Raw genomic sequence first — 10,495 nt, forward strand, 5'->3', positions numbered from 1 at the left:
ATGGAGCATTTTCTCAATTCAAACTGACCCCCTGCAACTGAACACAGACATTTTATGAGACTCCTGTTTCCACAAATCAAGGCCGAAGACAGCATCGCTAAAGTTGGTTGAAAATTCTCTGTGCTACACCAAACAGTACATATCCTGTAACCCCCAGTAATGGTTAAATCACATTATCTGGTTTAACAATCTGTAGCTAAGAGAACTGGTGATCAGCAGATGATGGGAGAGGTAGTCATGATGAAATTGCTGTTCCCAAAGAAACATACAGTAAGAAAATACAGTATGATCAGAGAAGTAAAGTTCAGGGATTTTTAAACCTTTATTTAACTAGGCAAGTCAGTTAAGAACAAATTCTTATTTACAATGAAGGCCTGACAGCCGACGTGCCGCCCTATGGGACTCCCAATCATGGCCGGATGTGATGCAGCCTGGATTCTAACCAGGTACTGCAGTGACGCCTCTTGCACCGAGATGAAGTGTCTTAGACCACTACGTCACTTGGGAGCCATACTTGTACAGCTGTGGGAGGAGTATTGTCATGATCAAACTGCCATTCAGCTCCTCTTGAGTCATCTTCTGCTTGAAATCCAGCATAATGTCCAATCCATCGAGAGGGATACAGTTCATGGGATACAGCTCTGCTACAATGACACACACAGGCAAAGGAATTCTGTTTCTCTCCATCTAGATTCCACTCCAGGAAGAAGCCCAGGCACCACTCGGTATTGTCTATAAGACAAAAACAAATACATTATACTCCATTGTACAGTGTGTACAACATTTCAACTATGCCAGCATAACATCAACATTAGGGTAGACTAGTTGAACATGCATACATCCGCAAAGAGATTACATTTAAAACTATCTAGTCTAATATAAATAAAAATGGCAAAACCCTCAACCTTTGCACAACAACCAGACCGTGCAAATGTACCCAGGTAAGTAGGCAGACAGTTACTACCTACAGCCATGTCTATCAGACATACTTAGCCAAATATGTTTTATATTAAAACCAGCTTATCGGTTTGAGATTTACAACAGTAAATTGTTGCATTATTGTTTCTCCTCACTGTTAGCTAATGAACTTAGCTAGCTAGCCAATAATTATTTACATTTGTTTGGAATCCTATCTTGCAACATGCCTATAATTTTGTGAGATTGGTTAGGATTATGACCATGGATGCCAACCCTTGTCAATTATGTTACATGGTTAGCTAGTAAAATGATTTACATTGGTGATGTTACATGTTTGCTAACAAGTTACAAATGCGAGGCGTGGCGCATAACAAGTAGGCAGGCGCCAGACTAACTTGCTAGCCAACTACTGTCATGACGTGCTAATGTTTTCTTGTAAAACTAGCTTTAGGTGGCTGGTTGTAACGCTGTAGCTTTCTGTTAAGTAGCCATATCTACGACTAAAAAGAGAAGAGGTTTAACAGTCAAGATAATAGATATCTGATTGTAAAACCTCTTCTATTTTGTCATAAATATGGCTATATGTAGTTGTTAAGCTAGCTAGACTAGCCAACTACCTACCTAAATTAGCAAACAGAAAAAGCATTTGATTCCCCCCATCTTAACACAGTAGTATGTTAGCCAGCAATACAAAATTGGGTTTCAGTAGATAAACTAAAGTTAGGTAGCTGGATTGCAGGAAAAATAACTTAGCTAGCCACCATGTTTGTCTTCTGCCCTCTTCGTACTGGCATCGGCTGTAACTGAGCTTCTAGCTAAATCCAACTCTTTGTTTCGAATCCTCTTTGCTAGAGCCTGTTGAAACATGCATGGTTGAATGTCACCATGTAGCTAATAGAACATCCAAAATTTGTGTTGATGAGAGGAATCACTTAAAGCCATCCCAGTCTGGTTAGTTCTTTCAGTTTTGCCCAAAGGATTGTGTTAGTGTCCACCTCCCTTTCAAAAAAGCCTGCCTTGGGGAGGGATGGGGCCAGAGCACAAAGCACTGCCACACACGAGTTGTAGTCTTTCAGAGACTGGAAAAAATTTGTCAGTTTGTAAATTTGGAAATTAATCCACATAGGGTGTATCTCCTGGGCAATTATGTAATCTCACTGATTTAGAAATGCCTCAGACATGATGAAAACAAGCCCAGATTCCCCCAGGGTGAATTTCTCCTTTTAAATCTCAGCCAGTCACACTTCATATTCAATGTAGGCTATCAGATGGTAGCTAGCTAACTGCACAGAGGCAATGCACACAACACTAAATACTTAATCTAAACTAGCTAACCTGTAGCTGGTGTAAACATTATAATGAAATCACAATGGATTAGTTTCCATTAGACAGCTAGCTGTGTAGTGTCCTTAGCAGGCTAGCTATGTTGTGCTAACGTTAACTAGCTAGATAAACATTTGGCTATGGGCTGGCACTGGTAGTATGGGGTTATGGAGAGTGAATTCAATTGTTTCTTCATCATCTTGCTACTGAGCAAAAAAATAAAAGCAATATGTAAAGTCTTGGTCCCATGTTTAATTTAATGAGCTGAAATAAAAGATCCCTGAAATGTTCCATACTCACAAAAAGCTTATTTTTCTCACATTTATTTACATCCTTGTCAGTGAGTGTTTCTCCTTTGTCAAGATAATCCATCCACTTGACAGGTGTGGCATATCAACAAGCTGATTAAACAGCATGATCATTACACAGGTGCACTTTGTGCTGGGGACAACGTTCCAAAGCCCACAATCAACAGCCTCATCAACTCAATGCAAAGGAGATGCCGCGCTGCATGAGACAAATGGTGGTCGCACCAGATACTGACTGGTTTTCTGATCCACGCCCCTACTTTTTTTAAAGGCATCTTTCATTAACAGATGCATCTCTGTTTTCCCAGTCAAGTGAAATCCATAGATTAGGGCCTAATGAATTTATCTCAATTGACTGATTTCCTTTTATGAACTATAACTCAGTAAAATCTTTGAAATTGTTGCATATTGCGTTTATATTTTCGTTCAGTAACGGATTTCCTTATATAAACTAACTCAGTAAAATCTAACTTTTTCGTTTATATTTTTGTTCAGTGTAGTTTTGACCCCATCCAGTAGGGTGGGGCAATACACAATTGTTCCATGTACTCCGCCGAAAAATCCCACCGAAGAAGAAGTTCCGACATTTTTCTTTAGCACGCTTCTGTCAGACAGCTAACTGCTATTTTAATAATTGGCGTAAATGTAATGTACATCTGCATGGGAATGAACCACCGGGTGTCGAGTACTGTGGTAGAGTGTAGCAGCTGCAACGAACGTCGTCAGCTAGCGTAAGAGCCATATTAAAACAGTTTCGAAACTTGTCTTTGGCCATGACATATTTACAGCTGGCTAACTTAGTTAGCTACTGTATGCATGTTGCTCTCGTACGTTGCTGGCTATGCTACATTTTAATAGTATTTGTGATTCTTGGCTAACTACTAGTTAGGCTTTGATCATTACTGTAACATTACACATGTCATTGTTGGATGAAGGCGTCTTCTGTACGGAGGAGTTTTGTTAATAGCCCCGACTGAACATAAACACGCATCGCTTGCGTACGGTACGGTTTTGGAAGCATAAGGACCTTATTTCATATCAGTGAGAAATCATTTTCAAAAACAAAGTTAAATTGATACACACCTTTTATAGGTTAGGGTTCCCACACGGCCATATTTCCATGTTACAGCGCTTGTTTACCCAGACGGAATACTGAGTGGTTTATTTTGATGCGATATGAAAGTATAGCGGTGTATGTTTCTAGAACCATACCACAATTGAGAATCGTTTCACGTTTAGCTGGAGTATTTGGCGCAGGGACGGGCAACCAACCTGATTGGTGTCACACTTTTGGCCCAGCCACAGCTAACACACCTGACCCCAATAATTAACATATGATTTTCAGTTTAGAATGCAATTTGTTTAAAAGGCTGTGTTTGCTAGGGGGGAAAGTGTGACACCACTCCAGCCCCAGAGGACTGGAGTTGCCCATCCCTGATTTGGCTGTTTTGGTATCCAGAGCCATCTCACCTTTTATTTAAACAGAACATGTCTGGTCCTTGGACTCTATGGAGAAATGCTAGGCTCCTTTAGTCCATTATTGGGCTAGCTACTACTGTAGCAAGCTATTATGCCATGTTTTTCTTCTGTTACAGGATGTTGTTCATACTAGCTAATCGGGCTGAATTCTGATGCCAATAACTGAAAATGGATAGAGATTTACTGAGGCAGACTTTGTCTCACCATGGACAAAGCCTGTTTACCTTGTGTACATGATCATTAATATCCATGTTTTACAGAAAATATGGAGGGGAGGACAATGCTTTAGTGGAGCAGTTCATTGCTCGAAAAGCAGACATCCTATTTGCACCATCATGGAAATCCAGTGAAACAGTGGAGGATGTGTTGGAGGAAGGAGAAGGTAGTTGTTACTGTCAAATTGAGGTAAATTAACATATTGTACTGAGTTTGGCCTAATATCCTTTTCCTAGAGTCCTATGCCATCATGCCCCCTCTGGAGCAGTTCATGGAGGTGTCATTTGAGGAGCAGAGGAATCTGTTGTACAGGGACATGGAGCGAGGGGATATTGTGATAGGCAGGATCAACTCCATCAGGGATTTTGGCTTCTTTGTAACACTGATCTGCATGGCAGGTGGACTAGAGAGAGACATAGAGGATTTGGAGCTCACGGTAAGGCTTGTGGCTTTGGCCTGGTGGTCAGTGTTGTTTATTGAAGAAATAGGAGCACATGTTAACCTCTCTGCTTTCTTTCTCTCCTCAGGCCCTGTGTCCCCTTAGAGATGTACCTTCTAATGGCAATCATGACGATCCGCTATCGTACTATCAGATTAACGATTTAATAAGAGGTGAATGCACACTGCACTAGCGAACTGTGTTGGAAATGTAAACATGCTCACAATGCAGTTTTGTGATAAGTCAACAAACTGACCAATATACCATGTGCTGTGCTCTAGCTGGAGTGAAGGATATTGACCGATACCATGAGAAGATAACCATTTCACTTCAGCCCACCTCCCGTGCCCCAAACCTGATGAGCCTAATGCTCGGAGTGTTTAGTGGAGATTATCTTCCACTTCAATACAGGTAAGACGGATATATTCTAGTTGGCAGAAAACATGGTAAAAAATAGTTCAGCTTGAACTTAGGCTGTCTTTGCTCATTGTACTGTTTTACCCAGTCGCAGTGTGAGGGTTGCCAATGACAACACTGAAACCTATGAGAGTGTTTTAGAGGATACTATTGGATACTCCAACCCATCTAATGTGGAGTATCTCCTGGGGAAGATTGGGATCAGTGACACACAGCCTCCCTCACTCATGAGAGGGCTACAGAGGTAAGAAGACAAACTTGTTGTTTTGTCACTCTTCAGCAGACACGCTTGACAGAGAATGATACCCCTAGCCCCCTTTTATCAGCACTTGACTGTATTTTGGGACTCCTTTACAGCAAACATTTCCTTGAGGAGGACTTTGCCACAATTATCCGAAAGAAGCAGTCTGCGTCCTGGGCTCTTAAATGGTATGCCTGACATTTTAACTCCCATTGCATATTGGAGAAAAACAGAGGAGCTGGTGATTAGATCTGTGCTAATCTATTTACAGAATGCATGAACTGATCGTGCTTTGTTTTTGTCAATATACGTTATGTCTGGGTTACAGTGTGAGGGTTGGTGTGGACCACTTCAAATCTGGTCGCCACGTTGAAGCAATGAATGAATATAATAAGGCCTTAAATATTGACACTAACAATGTGGAAGCCCTTGTGGCACGTGGTGCACTGTGAGTATCCATCTAATTTTATTGATAATGATGTTGCGTAGTAGTCAGCACTCCCAGCCTCAACTCTGCTAGTTATTTCTGTTTAAACACAGGTTTTTAAAATGCTTTTAATTCTAACATAAAATGTAGTTGTCCTACATGCAGTTAATATAAACCTGCCAGTTGACTTCTCCCAGTTATGCCAACAAAGGAAGTTTGCTAAAGGCAATAACAGACTTTGAGCTGGCATTGGAAAGCTGCCCAACCCACAGAAATGCTAAGAAATACCTATGCCAGACCCTGGTGGAGCGAGGTGGCCAGTAAGTAGGAATGTTTTCCCTCTTCCTTTATTATCCTGTGTTTCTAAGTGACAACCACTCCTCTAAAATAATTGTCTCCTTCTGTTAGACTGGAGAAGGAACAAAAGTTAGTTACAGCTGAGGGCCTCTACAGAAAAGCTCTGGCCTTAGAAGACTCCTACCCGGATGCCAAGGAAGCATTGAGAAAAATAGAGCTACTTATCCAGGTGAGCTGGTACATTCCATGGGTTATGCCAACTATTCCACTTGTCTCCCATTTTAAGAAGCTATGCTTCGATTGGCAAGTCTGTTTCTGACTGTTTTAACACCCTCATATAACTGATACTTTATCTGTTTACTTGACATATTTGAACATGAACATTTGAAAAGGGGCCAGTTAAAAGTTCACTCATTTTTGTGTGTTTGGCGTAACACACAGGGAGCCTTGTAATACTGATGAAGTGTTTTGTTGTGTGCGTGTCTGCAATCTGGGACCCTGCCCTTTGACTCTGCCCGACTGCCTTGATTGTCGCGTGTCTATTGGTGAAACAAACAACCTTACTGGAATGAAAATGGTTGGTACGCTGGACCTGGTCTCAATGCGGTAAATGTAAACTTTTTTTGTTCAGCTGGAAAATTGCCATTTGTTCTCTACCTGTAATTATGATTTCTGGATCATGCCATGGTAAACTTGTCTGTATGTGCCGTTTTTCACATCCCTGGTTTCCTCCCATGTTTGAATTTTTTAAATATGGTGCAATTTTACTATGAAAACTGACTTCTTTAAAGAAATCCCTCAAACTGAGAGAAGAGGCAGCAGCAAAGGAAGCGGAAAAAGCTAAGAATGTGGAGACGAGTGCAGAAAAATTGCGTAAGATCTTAAAAGAAGAAAAAAGGTAAATCCATACCAATCCAACATCAGGAAGGTAAACTGTCAGCTCATCGGTTGCCTTATAAAACAAAATGCATACACGTAATTTAATTTGGCTAAATATCAATCATCGTTTAAGTCGCCAATATCACCTAAGTTTGATTCTGTAGCTACATATTTTTTTTGCTATAACTCCCTCTAGAATGAAAAAGAAACGGAAGATATCTTCCTCTTCATCAACGTCATTGTCTTCCACCTCTTCGTCCGACCACTCCTCATGGTGCAGGAAGTCAAAGACAAAAAAGAGGAAACACAGACGGTCATCTCGAGGGGAGAAACGCAAGCTGAAGGTTTTATCCAGGGACGACAGGAGTGTGTCTGAGGAATGGTACCCTGCCCCACCCAACACCACCACCTCCTTCCTGGATCAGAAATGTAGCTTGGTCAGGCTGTTTGAGGGGCCAGAGAGGACTGAAGAGCATAGTCAGCCCCACAGCAAAGGCAGGCACCGCTCACATCACTCTTTATCATTAGTGTCCACAGATGCTCCGGACAACAGCAGAGGTAGGTTTGAAGATGACCCTGTTGACAGCTCTCCTCAGCGAGCTGAGAGCAGCAAGGGGAAAGGTGTCCGTGATGACAAGACCAGTGATGAGGAGGTGAATGAGAGGGAAGCCTCCAGGGGGCATTGGAAGAGCCAGGGCCAGGAGGATCAAAGTATCCCACAAGAAGTTCTCAGCTCATTGGAGAAAGCCAAACACAGAAGAATGTCCTCATCTGCCAGCTCAGAGCATTCCTGCAAATCTGACCGGTACGCCAACGACCTCACGTCACAGTCCCACATATCGAGTTACAGACGATCAGATAGTGGGAGGTATGGTAGCACAGAACAAGGAGATGTAAAAAAAAAAGGCCACCCGAAGGTCTGATGGCAGGGATAACAGGTATTCCACTGATGCCTCTCTGAATGGTAAGGGATCTGTAGGAGGAAATAAAGAGCTGTCAACTAATCTCCTAGATATCTTCAGCCAAATAGCTCAGTTTGAGAAGGAGAAATACTTCAAGCTGAAAAGGTGAATTCAGCTTTTCCGAGATGCTTTAACCATCTTATTTCATAACTATGAACAAATCAACTATTGCTATTATAGTGTTGGACAAATTTCTAGTGTCCAATGCTGTCAATTTTGCATTGGTGATATCAAAAAATGTGCTCTGAAATGTTTACTGTTTTTGTGATAATTACATTGCCTTAATATCATATCAGATTGTATTTTCTGTGAAAGGACATGCTTTTTACGTGCCAGAAAGCAAATGAAAGACCTGTTAAGATATTTGCTGTCGGCATGCAGTTTGAAAATGATTTTGCTTCAATTAAAGGTATACTCTGAAATTACATTGTTAGGAGCAGCACCGCAGATATTGCGATAGTCTACCTTTAACTCATTTTCCTCCTAAGTACAATAAACTCTGTATTAGTATCAGGAAACTCACAAATTAGATATATTGAGCATTTTCTTATTCTATTTGCTGGTAGTAGATTGGAAGATGTTATTCAATGACTGAAATATCAAATTTCAATATGAATCCTTTTCAATAAATCGGCTGTGATCTTTGGCCAAAATTTCCCAGCCTGATTTGTTTGGTTTAAGCATTAATGTGGATATTTTGTGTAAATCCAACTTCGAACCAGATATTTGCTTATAAGAATGTGTGCTAATGCTGTTCTATAGACCATTTTTCAGTACATGACACACTGACGTAATGCACAGATACACGCAACTCTTGGCGGCAGTAAGAAAGCCATCGCTGTCTGTGCCCATTCAACAGTTTGGTTTAAGCATTAATGTGGATATTTTGTGTAAATCCAACTTCGAACCAGATATTTGCTTATAAGAATGTGTGCTAATGCTGTTCTATAGACCATTTTTCAGTACATGACACACTGACGTAATGCACAGATACACGCAACTCTTGGCGGCAGTAAGAAAGCCATCGCTGTCTGTGCCCATTCAACAGCATAGCTTTGTGTTTATTACTTCTAAACAAAATAACTTGTGGGTTCTCATACCCTTACAATTATGTTTTGATTCTTGCTTAAATAGTGGCTATGATTATATTTGGCTGTGATCTTTGAAAAATAATTTTGGATGCAGCAGTTTGTTAGCTAGAATGCTAACGCTCATTGATTCCAGTTGTAGCAAAAGCTAGCCAAAGAGCCATTTTACTGGTTGAAGTGCTTTTTTAAAGTAAAATGCAGTTGATTTGCGATGACACAAACATATTAAGCAGGACATTCATATGAGCCTTAATCCAATGATAATACAAAAGTAGTGTGAAATGCACTCATAAACTACATGTAAATAGCGATTTTCTTTTTGTTGACGTTCCCCCTTGGTCTTCCACCAACTTGCATGCATCGCACATGTGCGGCAATGTTTGCAAACGTAGAAAGGGTTCTATAGCTTTGTATGGATCTTACTGTTACATTTCTTGTATCTCGCTTCAGTGTTGAGACTAACTTAAACCCAATGGCATATTGGTAAGCTAATTTATGTAAAATTGCATGATTTAATAACTGGACACAGCATCCTTGCAAAGAGCACAACTTTCATGTCAACAGCCAAAGTGGCTTATTTACAGCTTAACTTCAACGTCTTCAATCACTATACTGCACATCAGTTAGACATGTTTTTAGTTCATCTTGTTACAAGGGATTACTCACTAATTCACAGGCACAGCTCTTTAGTCCGTCAAATCTATCACCCTTAAATGTACTAATGTTTTAATAAACTGATCCCTTTAACTCTAATCATGTTATGCACTGTTTACTCTGTGGTGGTCATGTCTTTCCATTTATTTATTTATTTTTGCCTTAAGTGCACTCCTTTATTGGAATCACATTTTATGTATGCAGTGTGCTATTAATCCTACATTTGAAAACCTTTCATCTCACATGATCATTTGCATGTTTTTACCTGATGATTTTATGAAATACAGATGTATACTGAACAAAAATATAAACGCAACATGTGAAGTGTTGGTCTTGTTTCATGATCTGAAATAAAAGATCCCAGAAATGTTCCACATGCACAAAAAGCGTATTTCTCTCAAATGTATTGTTTGCATCCCTGTTAGTGAGCATTTCTCCTTTTCCAAGATAATCCATCCACTTGACAGGTGTGGCATACCATGAAGCTGATTTAACAGCATAATCATTACAAAGGTGCATCTTGTGCTGGGAACAATAAAAGGCCCCTCTAAAATGTGCAGTTTTGTCACACAACACAATGCCACAGATGTCTCAAGTTTTGAGGGAGTGTGCAATTGGTATGCTGACTGCAGGAATGTCCACCAGAGCGTTTGCAAAATAATTGAATGTAAATTTCTCGACCATAAACCGCCTTCAACATTGTTTTGGGGATTTTGGCGGTACATACAATCGCAGACCACATGTTACCATGCTAGCCCAGGACCTCCACGTCTGACTTCTTCACCTACGGGATTGTCTGAGACCAGCCACCTGGACAGCTGATGAAATTGTGGGTTTCACAACCAAA

General features: G+C 40.6%; 1 long non-coding RNA gene and 1 pseudogene across 1 annotated transcript; one reads left to right on the plus strand and one right to left on the minus strand.

Annotated features, from left to right (window-relative positions):
• Nucleotides 1-298: 298 nt before the first annotated feature.
• Nucleotides 299-3,871, minus strand: LOC139541131 (uncharacterized). The gene is made up of 2 exons (XR_011668315.1): nt 3,633-3,871; nt 299-732 (listed from the first exon to the last, which is right to left on the minus strand). It is a non-coding gene; the product is annotated as an uncharacterized lncRNA (long non-coding RNA).
• Nucleotides 3,872-4,053: 182 nt separating this feature from the next.
• On the plus strand, nt 4,054-8,559 carry LOC139541130 (tetratricopeptide repeat protein 14-like; annotated as a pseudogene).
• The last annotated feature ends 1,936 nt before the right edge of the window (nt 8,560-10,495 follow it).

Source organism: Salvelinus alpinus, chromosome 16, assembly GCF_045679555.1.
Source record: "Salvelinus alpinus chromosome 16, SLU_Salpinus.1, whole genome shotgun sequence".
Lineage (NCBI taxonomy): Eukaryota > Metazoa > Chordata > Actinopteri > Salmoniformes > Salmonidae > Salvelinus > Salvelinus alpinus.